This window comes from Miscanthus floridulus, chromosome 11, assembly GCF_019320115.1.
Source record: "Miscanthus floridulus cultivar M001 chromosome 11, ASM1932011v1, whole genome shotgun sequence".
NCBI lineage: Eukaryota > Viridiplantae > Streptophyta > Magnoliopsida > Poales > Poaceae > Miscanthus > Miscanthus floridulus.
Genome location: NC_089590.1, coordinates 7,263,583 through 7,285,441, shown reverse-complemented (window position 1 = coordinate 7,285,441; position 21,859 = coordinate 7,263,583). Strand labels below are relative to the sequence as shown.

The 21,859-nt window shown below is 42.7% G+C and overlaps 1 pseudogene; it reads left to right on the top strand.

Moving 5' to 3' along the window:
* The first annotated feature begins 51 nt into the window (after positions 1-51).
* Positions 52-19,879, top strand: LOC136493050 (uncharacterized; annotated as a pseudogene).
* The last annotated feature ends 1,980 nt before the right edge of the window (positions 19,880-21,859 follow it).

The following is a 21,859-nucleotide window of genomic DNA, read 5'->3' as shown; positions in this document are numbered from 1 at the left end:
TTCCTAGATCCGCCGCTGGTCGTGCCCTACTCTGGATCCGCCAAACAAACCATGGCCGGTACGCGCCGCCGCCGCCAACAACTCCAGCGGCAGAAGCAGAAGAAATAGTTGGATGCTGAGCAGTGGGCCGCCGCCGCTGCCCAGTTCCAGCGCCTCCCACCAGAGCTGCTGGCCGAGATCCACCACCGCCTCGACTTCCTCAGGCGCCTCGCCTTTGCCTCCGTCTGCTGCGCGTCGGGGCAAAACCTGCGAGAGACGCCGTGGCTCCTCCTCCCCAGGCCCTAGGGGTACGATGCGAAGGCCACGGTGCTGTCCCTGGCTGACGGGGAATCCGCCTCCGTGCACACATCCGACGTCGCCTTGCTCGGCCACGTCGCCATCGGTTCCTCGGGCGGGTGGCTCATGACGGTCGACAAGCCCTTCCCGGCCTGCCATGGCTAACTCGGTCACTGGGCTGCACGCTAACCTGCCGGCCATCGCCACCGTCCCGTCCCTCCACCCGGTTTTCGACGGCGGCTGGTTCTGCCTCCACTTTGAGCCCTTCCCACAGATCCATTTCGGAGGCTCACCGCCCCCATTGGAACACAAGCCAATGATGTACACGGGGACATACATGCTCACGACCGCCCAGATGCAGCAGGTCTTCTACCACAAGGTTGTCCTCTCCGCATGCCACGCCCGGGAATCTACGCCGCCATGCTCATCATGGACCGGTCCATCGGTGCCCCAGCCTTCACGACGGCAGCGGACTCCACGTGGAGGATGGCGCCCTCCTGCGACGGCATCGAGGATGCCATACACCATGGTGGCTGCTTCTTGTCCATCACCTACACGGGCCACGTCGAGGTGTGGCAGCACAAGGTCGAGACCGGTGAGTTCACTAGCGACGCGGTCGCGCGTGAGGCTGGCTTACGAGGACACCACAAGTACCTCGTCGTGTGGACGGATGGGCGGCTCATGGTCATGCTCAAACACTCTAGGGATGAGGAAAACCCTAGCCGTCGGTACCGCTCTAACTCCGAGAACACACGCGTCTTCTTCAAGGTCCAGATACTGGACCACGACAAAGGTCGGTGGGAGGAGGCGATAGACATTGGTGATGCCGCAATCTTTGTCGGCGTCAATGGATCGCTGTGCCTATCGACGAGGGAGCACCAGGGCATCATGCCCGGCTGTGTCTATGAATACAACAAATAAGCGGAAGAGAGTTTATGATGTATCATTGAAATTATGGCACTGTCATTTAGGCCATATTTCAAGAGGAAGAATAGAGCGATTGATTAAGAAATCAATTCTTCCACCTTTAGAATTTTCAGATTTAGAACAATACATTGATTGCATAAAAGGAAAGTATGTTAAGAAAATAAAGAAAGATGTCAAACGAAGCGCAGGAATTTTAGAAATAATTCACATAGACATCTATGGTCCTTTTCATGTGAAGAGTGTGGATGATTATGATTCATTTATAACATTCATAGATGATTATTCTCGTTATGATTATATTTATCCAATTAAGGAAAGATCAGAAGCATTAGATTTAAGATATTTAAGGCTGAAGTAGAAAATTAGCACAATTTAAAGATTAAGATAGTAAGATCCGACCGTGGGGGGAGTACTATGGTTGACACACCCCATATGCCCAAGTTTCTGGACCTTTTCGAAGATTCTTACAGAAAATAGCATAGTTGCCTAGTACTCTACACTGAATGAGTCTCAGCAGAATGGAGTAGCTGAAAGACACAACCATACCTTAATGGATATGGTGAGAAGTATGATAAGTTACTCTACTCTACCGATAAGTTTATGGATGGAGGCGTTAAAAACCGCCATTTATATTCTTAATCAAGTGCCAAGCAAGTTGGTGCCCAAAACACCATATGAGTTGTGGATAGGAAAGGAACCCTCACTTAACTATTTACGTGTGTAGGGTTGTCCAGCTGAGGCTAAAGTCTTTAATCCAAACATAGAGAAGCCAGACTACAAGACAGTCAGTTGCCATTTCATTGGCTATCCAGAAAAGTCAAAAGGTTATCGCTTCTATTGTCCTGATAGACATACAAAGTTTATAGAAACGAGACATACTGTGTTCTTGGAGGATGATATGGTCAAGGGGAGCATGGTAGCATGAGAAATTAATTTTGAAGAGAAGCGGGTATACGTGCGCACTCCGATGGTTCAGGAGCCATTCTTCACGCTTCCCATTGTTGTTGTACCAACAGTGCATGACACTGTATTAATAGCACCTGTTGTTAGTTCTTCTGTGGCAATAATGAATGAACATGAGGAACCTGTCGTTTAGGATCCCATAGAACCCATTGTCACACATGAGGAAGAGCAACAACAGCCTCATATAGAACAAGCATCAACTAACAAGGCCCCCTAGAAGGTCTCAAAGAGTTAGGAGATCAGCCATTCCTGATGACTATGAAGTTTATGAATGTGAAGAATTTCAAATGGAGGGTGATTCCACCTCATTTGAAGAAGCCATGAGAAGCGCTCACTCATCAAAGTGGCTTGAAGCCATGCAAGATGAAATAAAATCAATGAATACCAACGATGTTTGGGACTTAGAAATAATTCCTAAAGGAGCCAAGATAGTAGGCTATAAATGGGTCTATAAAACTAAATATGACTCCAAAGGGAACATAGAAAGATTTAAAGCATGACTTGCGGTGAAAGGCTTCACGCAAAGAGAAGGCATAGATTACAATGAGACATTTTCACCAGTCTCATGCAAGGATTCTTTTAGAATTATAATGGCACTTGTAGCACATTACAATTTAGAATTACATTAGATGGATATAAGGACGGCGTTCCTAAACGGAGATTTGGAGGAAAATGTTTACATGGCACAACCAAAAGGTTTTATTGTGGAAGGAAAAGAACGTATGGGATGCCGCCTGAAGAAATCTATTTACGGATTAAAACAAGCATCAAGATAGTGGTATTTAAAGTTTGATAGTACAATAAGAAAGTTTGGGTTTCAAGAAAATATAGAGGACAATTGTGTTTATGTAAAGTAAAAGAATAGAAAATACATTTTCCTAATCTTGTATGTGGATGACATCTTACTCGCTAGTAGTGATGTTAATCTACTACTAGAAACGAAGAAGTTCTTGTCCTCGAATTTTGATATGAAGGATCTCGATGAAGCTTCATTCGTTCTAGGAATAGAGATTCACCGAGATAGAAGAAAGGGGGTTTTAGGATTATCACAAAAGGCATACTTAGAAAAGGTTCTAAAGAAATACTGTATGCAAAATTGTAAGCCTTCACCTGCTCCCATAGTCAAGGGTGATAGATTTGGGGGAATTTCAATGTCCTAGGAACCAATATGAGATCGATTAAATGAAAGCGGTTCCATATGCTTCAGCTATCGGAAGTTTACAGTATGCTCAAGTGTGTACACGCCCTGACTTAGCATTTGTTACCGGGTTACTTGGCAGATATCAGAGTAATCCAGGAATAGAACACTGGAGACTAGTAAAGAAAGTTTTGTGTTACTTGCAAGGCACAAAAGGTCTTATGCTAACATACAGAAGATCTAATTCCCTACTAAAAGTGCATCTAGCTCTTTAGTGGGTTTTGGATGATTGAATGATAACACGATTAAAGATCTAATATCTTCACTAAGTGTTGGATAGGAAATTGGTTATCTCATAGATACTTGATTAAATTGTATAAAGCCAAAATGTTGTGTTGTTGTATAAAAAATCTAGTTCAAGCACAAGACAACAATGCAAATGGAATTCATGCAAAGGCTTATTTATTGTGGGATTTTCATGTACTATATGAAAGCAAGCACGGTAAGAATTAATTAATAAGACATGAGGGATTGCATATGGAATGATCTCATATTTGAAGCTTGCTAAATTGAAATGAAAAAGATAACAATACAAATGAATGGATGATTCAACACAAGATGTGACTTGATGGCTTGAGAAGGTGAAGATAGCAAAGAAAGGCTTTGAGGTACTAAGCAAGGGTGAAGGGCAAGCAACGGCTTGGCGGTCGAAGAACCTAGCTAGGGTGAAGAAGGAAGTACTCGCATTTAGTTGAGGTACTAATCAAGCTATGATGGTCATGTTGATGTGGAGGATCAAATCACTTTTGGAGTATTTGATGAAAGTGACTTGATATATTTGGGATTATTCATATTTGATGAATAGAATCAAGTCACATGCTCAAGATGGCTATGCTCAAGTGAAAAAAATCAATATCAATATGTTGGCACCCTTACTTGATAAAGACGACATCAATTTAAAAGAGATTAACTCAAACGGTATAAATTCATTTTTCCTTTGATCTTGAGTTTAATAGGTATGCCGTACTATTAAGAGGGATGCATCATGTTGATAGATGTAACACCCTAAAATTTGCATTTTTTAAATAGTTAAATTTGATTTATTTATGTTATTATGTGTGCATTCAAATATAGGAAAATAATAATTTTTGTGAAATTAAAATCAATCATAAGGATATCTACATGTTGATGCACTCATGCTATAGCATTGTATTTAATATGTTGAGTGGTTTTGATTTAAACTTAAAAGGATTAAAAATCATTTGGAAATGAATTTGGAAAAAGAAAAGGAAATTAATTTTTCTCCCCTCCCTTCTTCATTTTTGGCCTGCTGGCCCAACTCCCTGCCGGCCCGCTCGCCCCCTTCCCCTTCTCCTTTCCTCTTCTCCCGTTTTCTTCTTGGGCCGGCCCAATCCGGGCAGGCAACCATTGCCATCGCGCCCTCCCTCCTTCTCTGCCGCTGACCGCCTAGGCCTGCTCGTCAGCGCCGTCGCCCACCTCCCGCGTCCCGCGTCCGGTCAAGGCGGAACCGCCGCTGCGCCCACCTCGCGTCGTGGGAGCATCTTTCCCCGCACCCTGGCCTCTATAAAGGAGCCGAGCCCATCGCCGCCCTCCCTGCTGCCTCCCCTGCTCCACTCTTGAACTTGCCCGAGCACGCGGAAGCCGCAACCGCCGCACAGACACGTCAGAATCCGCCGACGTCCGTTCCTCCACGCGATCCACCGTCCCCGAGGTGCCTTCGTCCTCGTTTTCATCTGTGGTGAGACCCCCTTGTTCCACTCCTTCTCCACATGCCTTACTTTCATAAATCATGGCCTCTAGGGACCTATGCGTGTGCGCCTAGGAGCTTCACGTCGCCGGCCATGGCCACCACCGCGTCGGCCATGTCCTCCGACCACGTTCTTGGCCTGGGCGAGGTTGCCTTCACCTTCCCTCTTCCCCAGTGCTCTCGGATGGGCAAACCGCGGCCTGTAGGGCCCGTATCGATTGCGCCGGTGACCTCCTCACCGCCGGCCATGGCAGCGCCGCCATGCCGACACTGTTCTGGTCGCCGGTCTTCTCTCTCCCCCCCCCAGCTCTAATCTGAGCCATCCATCACTTGATCAACGGCTACGGATGGTCGATACCCCTTCACGGGTCTTTTTGCTAAAGAGACCCCGAGTTTTGCCTATTTGAACCCACAGTCCTCGGCCAGTTTAAATATCCCAGATTTGATTTATTTAAATTCAAAAATAGTTCATTCTATTTACAGAAATGCCACTGCATTGTTTTGCTTATAAAATCATCGTTTTAGCTCCGAATCGACCCGATCAAATTGCGTTAGATTCATAATAAAGTTCTCTACATGTTAATACCACTGTCAAACATGTTTGCAACATTTAAATTTTGAGGTTAGATTTAATTAAATAAATTACTATAGAAAACCCCGTTTAATTCATAACTTTCGTGTTTTAGCTCCGTTTTTTGTGATCTTCGCGTTGACGTGATCGTAGCGATATATAGAATCTTTTCATAAACATTTTATCTTGTTTTCTATACTACTGGTGTACTGTTCTAATGATAGGTTTGTTTGCTTTGCATGAATGCCTGTATGTTGCTTTGTTGGTCGAGTTCAGACGGTGAGGAGAACGTTGGAGACCAAGAGTTCTTTGACGACCAGCAGGACCAGCAGGAGTTTGTTAACCAAGGCAAGTATAGCATGGGATCTACCTTGATGTCCTGTCCACCATTTATTAATTACTCATTTGCATGTGTCTAATTTTGATACCTGTAAGGACATCCTAGTGGTTGAATATCATGTTTTTCTTGTCTCCTACGGGTTATATGCATATGGGTAGTTGCTAGCGCTCAATGTAACTGTACATGATCTACATATTGAACAATGATTCTATGGAAAGAAAAGGTAAAAGTTGCTTTTAAACAACTAAATTATAGGGCGAAGGAGCAAATGACTTTTAATCATGATGCTCTCGACCCTCCATAAGGACTTATCTATCGGCAAAAGCTGGGACTGACAGTGCAACTGTGAGGGTCACATGGCTCTGACTATAGCTCAGTAATAGGACCTTTTCTAGCTTGTTAGAGGTTACCTTTATGGCGCAAAAGGGGCTTGCCATGTTGGGTATAGGACTACCCCTGTTCTTATGTGTATAGCCGCGAAGGATTTGTGCCATAGGAAAGGGGGGGTTCCTACATCTGCCTGCTGAGGAAACCTAGTGGCCCTAACTTGTTATCGAAACCTATGAAATGGCTTCATAGTGTACACCGCCCGCTCACCTTGGTAGTGATATGGGAGTAATTAACCCGGGCATATGGGAATCACGACTCACGGTGAATGTGCACAACCTCTGCAGAGTGTTACAAACTGTTATAACAGCCGTGCTCACAGTCATGAGTGGCCCGAAAAACTCACAGAATAACTAGTTATTTGTTGTTGTTTATTTATGATGTTCTACGATGATAATATGATACAATTGATTCTGATATCTGATCATGTGGGTATAATTGGGGCTTAAGCATAACTTGATAATAGTTGATGATAAAATCTTGACTTACTAAAAGTGGTAACCGTAGTAAACCAGAGTAATCCTTTTTAAGCTTTCATAACCCTATGTTACCTTGTTAAGTACAGGAAGTACTTACGCTTGTTTACTTTTAATATTTGGATAAAAATCCCGGATGAATAACAGATGTCAATGAGTATGAGGAGTTTCTAGAGGACTTTTAGGCTTGTGGTCAACCAGTTGACCATCCCTATGTAGGAGCTACCACAAGGGAGCTACCATGAGAGAGCTACCTTTTTATTTTCTGTTGTGTTGTGTAAGACTATGTGATGGTATTAATCGTGATGTAAGATACACCGTGATGATACTTTTTGTAATTTGTCAACTTATGCGTGTGACTGATCCCTAGGCACACATGAGTTTTATGCATTTAATTTTATCCTTAAAATTGGGTGTGACAAATTGGTATTAGAGACATGTTTACTGTAGGACACAAGCCTAGTTAGAGATGGTCGTTTTAGCATCTTTGCTCCACTGGTTTCATGCTTACTATCTCATTCTTGTTATTTTATTAAAATATTTACGCTTTTCATACCTTAATCTATTATATAAAATTGTTGATTCTAATTCTATCTTACCCTAAATCTATAGATGCCTCATACCCCGAAGACCGCCCGCCTCAGCACTGTAGGCTACCGTGCCATGTTCACCCCCCGTGCTCCACAGGTGGAGAAGGAGATTGTGGTCATCTCCGATGATGAGGTGGAACCCTTGATCGAGGAAGATGAGGAGTGGATGGCTACCCCAACACCTGCACCTGCACCTGCTCCTACTCTAGCTGTTGCACCTATCTATGCTGTTGTAGCTACACCAACAGAGTCATCAGCTACTTCACCAATGCCTGTGCCACCTCCAGCTGTCCTTGTGGTGGATGAGGAGATGGGCTAGACGTGCAAATACTACTTCAAGCAGGCCCTAGAGACAGCCTACTACCACACTCTCCTTACTCAGGTGCTGGATGACTACTACACTGACCTGCATGCCTCCATCAACTATCACTGTGCAGAGTACCAGCACCCTTTGGAGGCAACTTTTTGGAAGGTAGAGCTAGTTGTCACCGCCTGGAACGACATGAAGAATGCACATGAGGTGGAGACTGTCCATAGCGCCACTGCTAGACGGGCTCATGCATTGGATGGCATGGAAGATGCAGCGCAGGACGCTTACATCTACTACCATGGTCATCGTTTTGAGGCCATGAAGGAGGATCATTTCAGGTTCCTTTCTCACAATGATCATGAGGGTATTTGGTAGGTCCTGGCACCACCAAAAAGTGATCTAACTCTAGAAGCAACAGTGCGACATGTCCATGCCATGCAGGGGGTAGATGAAGAAGTCAAGGGAGAGCTGCGTGCATTGCAAAGGGCTGAGAGGCGTCTCCAGAAGCAGGTTGACGAACTGCATGCTCAACTTGGGCTGCCACCGATCTACAAGAAGAAACCCCGATCATTCACCATGATTGACACCGCCCCATAGGTGTTTGGAGCCTTGTTTAAAGTTACGACGTTGTTAGTTCGTGTGTCATGTCTGGTCTTATTTTGTCTTTGTGAACTTTAGTGATTAGATGTCTTTAATTATGAACTTGGATGATTTGGAGTTTGTTTAATTGCTGGAAGTTTGTGGGCATGTCCAAAAATTCCATAGGTTTGAACCTTAAGTTTAGATGAGGTCTTAATGCAGATGGGTTGATTTATCATATCTCTGCTGTGCTGTTTTCTAGAGTAGTCTGTGTTCTTTATCTTGTATCTCGAAATCTGGGCTACCAAAAATTCTAAAATTTTTGTGGAGATATCTAGACTTCTGTATCTTTCAAATGTCTCTAGAATCACATTGATATCTGTTTAGGTTTGTGAGATCTAGCTGTCACAAGTTGATGTTTCTGCGCAGACTGGAACCTAGAACCAATTCGGTTTAGCTCTATTTTTGACCATGTGTATATCCGAATCTATAAAAGTGTTCTAAATAAAAGTTATAGCTGATCTCCTAAGCTTTCTAACCATTCTTAGTACATCTCTGTTGGGTCTCTGAAACTCAAGTTATGACAGATTTACCGAACTGCTGTACTTGAATCTTGTCCAGAAAATCCTCAGCGTTGTTCCTTATCTTTTATAAGTTCACTATAATTTGGAAATCTCTAAAATTTTGCGCATTGGTTTGGAAAGCAGATGGCCGCAAGAGGAGGAAGAGGCAGAGGCTATGGTCATGGTCGTGGTGCTCCCATGAATCCACCACCACCGCCACTAGTGACTATGGAGCAATTGATGGGCATGCACGCACAGTTGATGCAAGCCATGATGCAACGCTTGGATAACGAACTTGCAAGAGGACTATCGCCTGTTCAGGTTAGAGACAAGTGTGGAGAATTCATGAAGGGTCACCCTCCGGTGTTCACCCATGCCTCAGACCCCTTGGAGGCAGACGATTGGTTGCGTGCTGTGGAAAAACAACTTAACATAGCACAATGCAATGAGCTTGAGAAGGTGTTGTATGCTTCTGGTCAACTCTAGGGAGCAGCTTAGGATTGGTGGGATTCTTTTCAGTATGGACACCCCAATGATGCTCCTGTTATCACCTGGCGGGAATTCAAGGACAATTTATAGTCATATCATATCCCCGATGGACTAGTGGAGTTAAAGCAGGAGGAATTCAGATCCCTTAAGCAAGGATCCATGTTTGTGGCGGAGTATCATGACAAGTTCGCTCAACTATCACGCTATGCTCCAAATGATGTAGCCAAGGATAGGGAGAAGCAACGCCGCTTCCTCAAGGGACTTTATGATGGCCTACAGCTCCAGCTTATGTCCAACACATACCCTAACTTTCAGTCATTGGTGAACCACGCTATTGTGATTGACGATAAGCGCAAAGAGATGGAAGCCAAGAAGAGGAGGCTTCAAGGGCAAGCTTCTAGAAGCAACACCCACCCATGTGCCTATCCCCAACAGGGTTTTCAGTAGAGGAATCAAGGACCATCTAACCAGGGAAACCGTGGTCAGTATCCTCAGCGCAATCAGTTCCAGCAATAGTTTGGTAATCAACGTCCCCAGCAACAGACCGACAATTTGGCATCACGCTAGGGAATGCCCAACAATGCTCCTATGAAGAGTGGTGTACCCAATAACCCCAATGCATGCTACCGCTGTGGAGAAGTAGGTCACTATGCTCATCAGTGTCCAAAGAAGCCGAACCAGCAAGCTCCATAGAACTAGAATGGCAATCCGAAGTTCAATGCCCAACCACCTCACACTGCTAAAGTGAACTATGTGTCATCTGATGCAGCTCAAGAGACACACGAGGTCATGTTGGGTACGTTTAGTGTTAACTCTATCTCTGCTACAATACCTTTTGATTCAGGTTCTTCGCATTCATTTATTTCCCAAGCTTTTGTTAGAATGCATAGCATACCTTTATATGCCATAAAAAACCCCATACTAGTAAATTCACCGGGAGGTAGCATGTCAGCTTCTTATTGGAGTCCCTCAGTTAGCATTTCCTTAAGGGGGGTAGACTTTAAAGTGAAACCTATTGTGTTGAGAACAGTGGGAATTGATCTTATTCTAGGTATGGATTGGATGAAACAACATCGAGTAGTGATTCAGTGTCAAGAGAGATCTATTGTTGTGACATCACCCAATGGAGATAGAATCTGTGTAGAAGTGGTAGTGCAAGCTCAGCCAACGGCCACTGCGAACCAGCTGGATGGTGATGCCAATAAACAAGATCGTGTTGTGGAGGAGTTCCTAGATGTTTTCCCCGATGACTTGCCAAGTATGCCACCTGACCATGACATTGAATTCATTATTGAATTATTACCTGGAACTGCACCAATAGCTAAACATCCATATAGAATGGGGGTTAATGAATTAGAAGAGCTTAAGAAACAACTAAAAGAGTTGCAAGAAAAAGGTTTCATACGCCCCAGTTCTTCCCCATGGGGGGCACCTGTGATCTTTGTGGATAAGAAGGATGGTACCCAACAGATGTGTGTGGATTACCGTTCACTTAATGAGGTTACTATCAAGAATAAATACCCTTTGCCAAGGATTGATGATTTGTTTGATCAGATGAGAGGAGCCTATGTGTTCTCCAAGATTGATCTCCGCTCAGGTTACCATCAGCTAAAGATTCGAAACTCGGACATACCCAAGACAACATTCACTACACGGTATGGCTTGTATGAGTATACCATTATGTCTTTTGGATTGACCAATGCACCTGCATACTTTATATATCTGATGAATAAGGTGTTCATGGAGTTTCTTGATAAATTTGTGGTGGTATTCATTGATGACATACTGATATTCTCCAAGATTGAAGAACAACATGCTGAACATATAAGGTTGGTCTTGCAAAAGCTTAGAGAATATAAGTTGTATGCTAAGCGGAGCAAGTGTGAGTTTTGGTTGAAGGAGGTCTCTTTTCTAGGTCATGTTGTCTCCAATGGTGGAATAGCAGTGGATTTGGGCAAGGTACAAAATGTATTGAATTAGAAACCACCAACCAATGTAAGTGAGATTCGTAGCTTTTTGGGATTGGTTGGATACTACAAAAGGTTCATTAAAGGTTTTTCCAAGCTTGCTAAGCCTATGACAGCTCTATTGGAAAAAATGCTAAATTTGTATGGTCTGATAAATGCCAGGCAAACTTTGATGAGCTAAAGAAGAGATTGACTACAGCTCCAGTGTTGATTTTGCCAGATTTAAGCAAGAACTTCTCTATATATTGTGATGCATCTTGTTTGGGCCTTGGATGTGTTCTTATGCAAGAAGGAAGAGTGGTGGCATATGCTTCTAGACAATTGAGGAAGCATGAGTTGAACTACCCAACTCATGACTTAGAATTGGCAGCTATGGTTCATGCTTTGAAGATCTGGAGACATTATCTAATTGGGCATAAGAGTGATATCTATACAGATCACAAGAGTTTGAAGTATATCTTTACCTAGTCAGACCTGAATCTGAGACAACGTCGTTGGTTAGAATTGATCAAAGACTATGATTTGAAAGTGCATTATCATCCGGGAAAAGCAAATGTCATAGCTAATGCACTTAGCAGGAAGAGCTATGCCAATGGACTTCGGATGACATTTATGCCAGTAGAGTTGTGTGCTGAAATGGAGCATCTCAACTTGAGGTTTGTCACTAATGCAATGGAATTGGTGATAGAGCCTACCTTGGAGCAAGAGATATGCAAAGGACAATTGGAGGATGAGAAACTTAAGGAGATAGCGGAGAATATAATGCTTGGAAAGGCACCAGGATTCAGAATGGATGAGAATGGTACTCTTTGGTTTGGGAAAAGGATATGTGTACCTGAAGTGAAGGCTATCTGTGATGCTGTTCTGCAAGAGGCACATGAGTCTGCTATTTCTATACATCCTAGAAGTACCAAGATGTATTTGGATCTCAAAGAGAAGTATCGGTGGTATGGTATGAAGAGAGATGTGGCAGAGTATGTGACTTTGTGTGATACTTGTCAAAGGATGAAAGCTGAGCATCAAAGACCTACAGGGTTGCTACAACCAATGAAGATTCCTGAATGGAAATGGGAAGAAGTTTGTATAGATTTTATAGTAGGTCTGCCCCGCAGTCAAAGAGGTTATGATTCAATATGGATAATAGTGGATCGACTCACCAAGGTTGCTCACTTTCTACCAGTCAAGACTACCTATACAGGTGTAAGGCTAGCAGAGTTGTACATGGAAATGATAGTGTGCTTACATGATGTTCCAAAAAAAATTATGTCTGATAGAGGCACTCAATTTACGTCACAATTCTGGCAAAAAGTACATAGATCTTTGGGGACAAAGTTGAATTTTAGTTCTGCTTACCACCCACAAACTGATGGACAAACTAAAAGGATCAACCAGATTTTGGAAGATATGTTGAGAGCTTGTGCACTACAATATGGTACTAGTTGGGACAAGAGGTTTCCATATGCTGAGTTCTCGTACAACAACAGTTACCAAAAGAGTCTCAAGATGTCACCTTTTGAGGCGCTGTATGGGTATAAATGTAGAATGCCTTTGTTTTGGAATCAGACTGGTGAAACTCAAGTGTTTGGACCCGATGTCCTTAGAGACATAGAAGAACAAGTGAGAATGATTAGAGAAAACTTGAGAGTGGCTCAGTCCCGATAGAAGAGTTACGCTGATACTTGTAGAAGAGAGCTGACTTTCGAAGTTGGAGATTATGTGTACTTGAAGGTGTCACCAATGAGAAGTGTGAAAAGATTCAATATGAAGGGAAAGTTGGCACCGAGGTATATTGGACCTTTCAAGATCCTAGAGAGACATGGAGAAGTAGCCTATCAGTTGGAACTACCTGAGAGTTTGTCAGGCGTGCACGATGTGTTTCATGTTTCTCAATTAAAGAAGTGTTTGCGAGTACCAGAAGAGCAGATTCCTTTAGAAGAACTTGCTGTTAAGGAAGATCTCACATATGAAGAGTATCCAATAAAGATCTTACAGATGGCAAAAAGAGTTACAAGGAGCCGAGTTATAAAAATGTGCAAGGTACAGTGGAATCGGTATACAGAGGATGATGCTACTTGGGAAAGAGAAGAGGATTTGCGAAAGACTTATCCACAACTGTTTGAGTAAGCAATCATCCGAATCTCGAGGATGAGATTCATCTTAAGGGGGTAGAATTGTAACACCCTAAAATTTGTATTTTTTAAATAGTTAAATTTGATTTATTTATATTATTATGTGTGCATTCAAATATAGAAAAATAATAATTTTTGTGAAATTAAAATCAATCATAAGGATATCTACATGTTGATGCACTCATGCTGTAGCATTGTATTTAATATGTTGAGTGGTTTTGATTTAAACTCAAAAGGATTCAAAAATCATTTGGAAATGAATTTGGAAATTTGATTTGGAAATGAATTTGGAAACTCAAAAGCCAAAATGTTGTGTTGTTGTATAAACAATCTAGTTCAAGCACAAGACAACATTGCAAATAGAATTCATACAAAGACTTATTTATTGTGGGATTTTCTTGTACTATGTGAAAGCAAGCATGATAAGAATTAATTAATGAGACATGAGGGATTGCATATGGAATGATCTCATATTTGAAGCTTGCTAAATTGAAATGAAAAAGATAACAATACAAATGAATAGATGATTCAACACAAGATGTGACTTGATGGCTTGAGAAGGTGAAGATAGCAAAGAAATGCTTCGAGGTACTAAGCAAGGGTGAAGGGCAAGCAATGGCTTGGCGGTCGAAGAACCTAGCTAGGGTGAAGAAGGAAGTACTCGCATTTAGTTGAGGTACTAATCAAGCTATGATGGTCATGTTGATGTGGAGGATCAAATCACTATTGGAGTGTTTGATGGAAGTGACTTGATACATTTAGGATTATTCATATTTGATAAATAGAATCAAGTCACATGCTCAAGATGGCTATGCTCAAGTGAAAAAATCAATATCAACATGTTGGCACCCTTACTTGATGAAGATTGAAAGAGACGACATCAATATAAAAGAGATCAACTCAAGTGGTATAAATTCATTTTTCCTTTGATCTTGAGTTTAATAGGTATGTCGTACTATTAAGAGGGATGCATCATGTTGATAGATGTAACATCCTAAAATTTGCATTTTTTTAAATAGTTAAATTTGATTTATTTATGTTATTATGTGTGCATTCAAATATGGGAAAATAATAATTTATGTGAAATTAAAATCAATCATAAGGATATCTACATGTTGATGCACTTATGTTGTAGCATTGTATTTAATATGCTGAGTGGTTTTGATTTAAAATCAAAAGGATTAAAAAATCATTTGGAAATTTGATTTGGAAAAAGAAAAGGAAATTAATCTCTCTCCCTTCCCTTCTTCATTTTCGGCCTGCTGGCCCAACTCCCCGCCAGCCCGCTCGCCCCCTTCCCCTTCTCCTTTCCTCTTCTCCCGTTTTCTTCTTGGGCCAGCCCAATCGAGGCAGGCAACCGTTGCCATCGCGCCCTCCCTCCTTCTCTACCGCTAACCGCCTAGGCCCGCTCGTCAGCGCCGTCGCCCACCTCCCGCGTCCCGCGCCCGATCAAGGCGGAACCGCCGCTGCGCCCACCTCACATCATGGGAGCGTCTTCCCCTGTGCCTCGGCCTCTATAAAGGAGCTAAGCTCGTCGCCGCCCTCCCTGCTGCCTCCCCCGCTCCACTCTTGAACTCACCCGAGCATGCGGAAGCCGAAACCGCCGCATAGATGCGTCGGAATCCGCCGATGTCTGTTCCTCCGCGCGGTCCGCCGTCCCCGAGCCGCCTTTGTCCTCATTTTCATCCGCGGTGAGACCCCCTTGTTCCCCTCCTTCTCCCCATGCCTTTACTTTCGTAAATCATGGCCTCTAGGGCCCTATCCGTGTGTGCCTAGGAGCTTCATGTCGCCGGCCATGGCCACCACCGCGTCGCCCACATCCTCCGACCATGTTCTTGGCCTGGGCGAGGTCGCCTTCACCTTCCCTATTCCCCGGTGCTCTCGGATGGGCAAACCATGGCCTGTAGGGCCTATATCGATTGCACCAGCGACCTCCTCGCCACCGGCCATGGCAGCGCCGCCGTGCCGGCACTGTTCCGGCCACCGGCCTTCTCTCTCTCCCACCAGCTCTAATATGTGCTGTCCATCACTTGATCAACGGCTACGGATGGCCGATTCCCCGTCGCGGGTATTTTTACTAAAGAGACCCCAAGTTTTGCCTATTTGAACCCGCAGTCCTCGGCCGGTTTAAATATCCCAGATTTGATTTATTTAAATTAAAAAATATTTCATTCTATTTACAGAAATGCCACTGCATTGTTTTGCTTATAAAATCATCGTTTTAGCTCCAAATCGACCCGTTCAAATTGCGTTAGATTCATAATAAAGTTCTCTACTTGTTAATACCACTGTCAAACATGTTTGCAACATTTAAATTTTGAGGTTAGATTTAATTAAATAAATTGCTATAGGAAACCCCATTTAATTCATAACTTTCGTGTTTTAGCTCCATTTTTTATGATCTTCGTGTTGACGTGATCATAGCGAGACATAGAATCTTTTTCATAAATATTTTATTTTGTTTTCTATACTGCTGGTGTACTGTTCTAATGATAGGTTTGTTTGCTTTGCATGAATGCCTTTGGAATGCTTGTATGTTGCTTTGTTGGTTGAGTTCAGATGGTGAGGAGAACGTTGGAGACCAAGAGTTCTTTGACGACCAGTAGGACTAGCAGGAGTTTGTTAACCAAGGCAAGTATAGCATGGGATCTACCTTGATGTCCTATTCACCATTTATTAATTACTCATTTGCATGTGTCTAATTTTGATACCCATAAGGACATCCTAGGGGTTGAATATCTTGTTTTCCTTGTCTCCTACATGTTATATGCAAATGGGTAGTTCCTAGCGCTCAACGTAACTGTACATGATCTACATATTCAATAATGATTCTGTGGAAAGAAAAGGTAAAAGTTGCTTTTAAACAACTGAATTATAGGGCGAAGGAGCAAATGACTTTTGATCATGATGCTCTCAGCCCTCCATAAGGACTTATCTGTCGGCAAAATCTAGGACTGACTGTGCAACCATGAGGGTCACATGGCTCTGACTTTAGCTCAGTAATAGGACCTTTTCTAGCTTGTTAGAGGTTACCTTTATGGCGCAAAAGGGGCTTACCACGTTGGGTATAGGACTGCCCCTATTCTTATATGTATAGCCACGAAGGATTTATGCCATAGGAAAGGGGGGTTCCTACATCTGCCTACCAAGGAAACCTAGCTGCCCTAACTTGTTATCGAAACCTATGAAATGGCTTCATAGTGTACCCCGCTCGCTCACCTTGGCAGTGATATGGGAGTAATTAACCCGGGCATATGGGAATCACAACTCACGGTGAATGTGCACAACCTCTGTAGAGTGTTACAAACTGTTATAACAGCCGTGCTCACAGTCATGAGTGGCCCAAAAAACTCATAGAATAACTGGTTATTTGTTGTTGTTTATTTATGATGTTCTACGATGATAATATGATACAATTGATTCATATCTGATCATGTGGGTATAATTGGGGCTTAAGCATAACTTGATAATAGTTGATGATAAAATCTTGACTTACTAAAAGTGGTAACCGCAGTAAACCAGAGTCATCCTTTTTGAGCTTTCATAACCCCATGTTACCTTGTTAAGTACGGGAAGTACTTATGCTTGTTTACTTTCAATATTTGGATAAAAATCCCAGATGGATAACAGATGTCAATGAGTATGAGGAGTTTCTAGAGGACTTTTAGGCTCGTGGTTAACCAGTTGATCATCCCTGTGTAGGAGCTACCACAAGGGAGCTACCATGAGAGAGCTACCTTTTTATTTTCTGTTGTGTTGTGTAAGACTATGTGATGGTATTAATCGTGATGTAAGATACACCGTGATGATACTTTTTATAATTTGTCAACTTATGCATGTGATTGATCCCTAGGCACACATGAGTTTTATGCATTTAATTTTATCCTTAAAATTGAGTGTGACAATAGATAATCATTCATAAGTGCTCATGCCAACCCATGTGAGTTTTGATTGTTTGAGAGACAAAAGAGCTAATTTGTTTTTTGCTGGTCTAGCAATATCGGACGTGTTTGGTATTCGCCCAGCCAATAAAATTCTTGGTATTCTCAAGGTAGGTTCGTCGGGAGTTCTAGCAATCGTTGGGAGTTTCGACGTATCGTGCTTAACTGACTTGCAGAGTTGACTGCCTGGTCACACCGGACATGTCCGGTATGCATACTAGACGTGTCCGGTATAGTGGCCAGAGCCCAACAGCTAGTTTTCAAATGAGTTGAGGGTCAGGAGTTCTGACTTGTGTTGGTCGGGAGTTTCAACAGTCAGAAGTCCCGGTAAGCTTCGGGAGTTTGGACACCTCGCATATTTTAACTTAGTTACCGTTGGCGTCCGGTATGCATACCGGACGTATCCGGTCCGGTATGATAACGACTATAAAACGACTAGTTTTTCAAAGGGGCTATAAATAACCCCAAGCCTCTACCTTTAGATGCTGCTAATTTTGCTGATCCTCTAGCATGTTTTTTGAGCTTTGCCAACTCTCCTAAACCCTCTCTTAGTGAGTGTGTGATCCAAATTTCCTAATCCATTAGTGGGTTGAGAGAAATTCAAAAAGAGAGCAATCCAACCACTTGAGCACTTGTGCATATTGTCAATCTCGTGATTTGCATTTATTACTATTGGACTCTTTGGTCCTAGATGGCTAGGCGTCACCGCAGAGCACCTGAAAGATTGTGGTGTGCTTCAGAAAGTTTGTAACGATCGATTCCACCGGCTTGGAATCAACTAGTGGAAAGAGGAAAAGGAGTTGGAAAAGACTCTGGCTAGAGTGACCTTTGTGGTACCCTCTAGGGCTGACCTTCGCTGGGTCGCCCGTAGCCCCTCAACAGAGAGTAGGACTCGAACGAGTCCGAACTTCGGTAAAACAAATAACATGTCTCAATTCACATTTTATTTGATATTTGTATTGCTCTAGCTCTTGTGCAGGTTACCTGCATGTGGCACTATCTTTAGTGGGTGCCTACAGGTTGGTCTGAAGATTGAAATCAAAAGGAGCAAGTTTGGGGTTGTTCTGCAGAACACATGTATACTGGACACGTCTGGTATTAGAGCTCAGTGCTAAATTTATTTGATCTATGTTCTAACTCTTGTGTTGTAGGTTCTAGGCTCCTAGGATTATTTAATATTATTTATTTACTTATAGGCTAACTTGTGAGGGGTGGTATTACTCTTAATTTGGAGTTTCTATTTTGGAAACTCCCATTACTAAATCGTTTTCGCATTTAAAGGTGTTAATTTTTAGAAATGCCTATTCACCCCCCTTTAGGTGGCATCCTAGGTCCTTTCACCTACACATAAAGGGATATACAAATTTAGATTATGCGGGAGATGATAGAAAATCCATGTCAGGATATATATTCACTCTCGTAGGAGGAGCTATATTGTGGAAAAGCTCAGAGCAAACCGTCACTACATCGTCTATGATGTATGCCGAGTTTGTAGCGTGTTATGAGGCCACAGGGCAGGTAAATAGACTGAAGAAGTTCATGCCTGAGTTGAAAGTGGTAGACGACATACATAAGCTACTCAAGTTATACTACGATAATAATCCAACAGTATGTTATGCTCACAACAATAAGTCAAGTGGTGCTACCAAACACATTGACATAAAGTATTATATTGTGAAACATAAAGTCTAGGATCATATAATTAGTCTTGAGAATACAAGTATAGAAAAGATGCTCGTAGAACCACAAACCCCACTTATATCCTAACCCTAAGCTGATCTAGAGATAGGGCGCTGCCAGCGACGGGAAACCACCATCACCGTGTCTTCACAGCCGCCTCTGTGACTACGCCTCCACTATGACATCCACACCGTCGCTGGACTCCACTACTACTCTACGCCTTCACCGCGTCACCAACACCAATGCCATGGCCAGCTCGTCTACCTCCAAGGCGACCGATGGTTTGCTAATACTGCATCCCTATCTCTCTCTGTGTTTCCTAGCACTAGTTCATATTTTAGGGTTTACCATATCCTAAATTCAAGTTCATACATGCTAGATCTGCTGATAGTCGATCCTAATGATCTATTAGTCAGTATCGCTCTAACTCTGAGAACATGCGTGTCTTCTTTAAGGTCCAGATACTAGACCACGACAAAGGCCAGTGGGATGAGGCGACAGACATTAGCGACGCCGCAATCTTTGTCAGCGTCAATGGATCATTGTGCCTGTCGATGAGGGAGGACTAGGGCATCACACCCGGCTGTGTCTACTTCACTGACGATGACATCGGGGGTGCCTGCTTGCCCAATGCTAACTGCGATTCCGACGACACCGAGCTCATAGACGAGCTCAAGGACGTTGGCGTCTATAGCCTAAAGGCCAGCAGGGTAGAGAAGATAGGTGCGCTCGGCAAGCATCGCCAATGGCCGTCGCCGGTGTGGTTCATGCCTTCCTTCTTGTGACCACTACAACAAAGCACTGCACTTGCACCTTGCACCTTGCATGGATCCTTTTCCTAGATTATTTTTTGCTTTTTTCTCGTTGCTTATTAATTAGATGCAATCAGACGCAATCAATAACATACAGCTAGCTCGATCATTACTACTACTATTAATTATAATGTGCCATTTTTTATCTACCATGGAGTTTCATTGAGTAACAAAGCCACTGTTCGGTTCGCTGAAATTTGGCGGCGGTTGCTGATGCTGATTTGTTATGAGAGAACATTGTTTCTTCGCTGAAAAGTAATGTTGTAGTAGTGCTGAAAAATAGGGTGAAAATTATCATTACAACTTTTATTTGGTCTTTACAACATAGGATTTGTTATTAGTGCTTTCCTGATTGGAACACATGTGCTTAGGTATTTGGATATTGAAATTTGTATGATGTGACTAAATATAAATTTTAATTTACTCAATTTTAAGAATAATATAAGGGCCTATTTGGCACAGTTTCTATGGCAGAACCGTCCGACATAACTCACTTACGGAGGCGCTTGTCTTCCACTGGACACTAAGCACCCCAAAGGTGAGCTACATCAGGCAGTTCTATTGAACACACCCCAAGGGGGAACCCAAAAATCCATATTTTCCCATCAAGATCACAAATGAGAGAATAAAGCTTACAACATTCTTAAGTCATTTCTTACATCACCTTCCATGCAACATCAGACTATAATATTTATTGTTTATAACAGCGGAATGTAACCATGTTATCAGAGTTTTAGTGGAAATAAAATCATTGAATGACAAGTTAACCATTAACATGATGATCCTTTATATACATCATAACATGTTATAAGTTTTCCATTGTAAAATATTTTGGGTGGAAGTTTCAAATAAACTCTATGTCCGCAACATTAAGAAAATCCTCGCTGAGCCCACCAGGAGATTTTCACACACAAGTGTCAGCTCCCCATGTTCCTATCACCTGCAATAGGGTAGAATAAACCCTGAGTACTCAATTGTACTCCGCAAGACTTACCCGTCAGGAGGAAAAAAAGGCTTAAAGGATATGCAAGGCTATCTGGCTTGTGGTTTTATTGCATCTACAGGAAGCATTACTAACACATGCGTCCTTATATCAAATTTTATTAACAGTCATCATTAGTTGATTAACTAACCATTCTATGTAAGCACATATGCTACTTTCAAGCAGGTGGTAAGCAATTAGAACCATTTTACCATCTTTCATATTCCAGTTCTTACTATGGTGCTAGATCGTAGACAAGTCATACCGGATTACCCAGTGATTCGCGAATCAATGTGCCCAGCTGGATACCCTGAAACACACGCTCCGCTTGTACCCCAAGCACAAGCAGGACCAACCCACCACTCTCCTATCAAGGGGTCCAGGTCTCTATCCAAACTTGGACTCCAAGCACCCACACCTAAGTCTTAGACTTAGTGTGCTTAGACCTCCACCATCCCCACCTCTAATCAGTCGGTCCGGAAAGAGCCAGAACCCACGACAAGAGAGCAACGGGCCTTCCCTGCTCCCATAAACAAGTATGTGCTCAGGATAATAAGTCTATGACTTGACTAGAACCCAATGCAATGGTCGGTCCTTAACCGACACGGATAGGGAAAATAGTGTAACCAAGCTATGCCCTATTGGCCGTGGGACACAACCTCTTACACCCACCAATACCCATACCATATCCCTGTCTGGTCTCCATTTCCTTTCATATATATTCCAGGTGATAATAATATAATAACCATAATAATATATTTCCTATCTCTCGCGAGTGATAGTGAATCACCCGACTTCTATCGGAGTCCTAAAGCATAGCAATCTACAAGATCCTGTCATACTAGTAAAACTTATAGGATAAGGATATATATATGCAAGTGGGTTTTATTCAACTCCTTAAACTTAATGCACAAGCATAAATTAAAGTGTAGAATAATATGGGTTATGCACCAGGGCTTATCTGGGTAAGA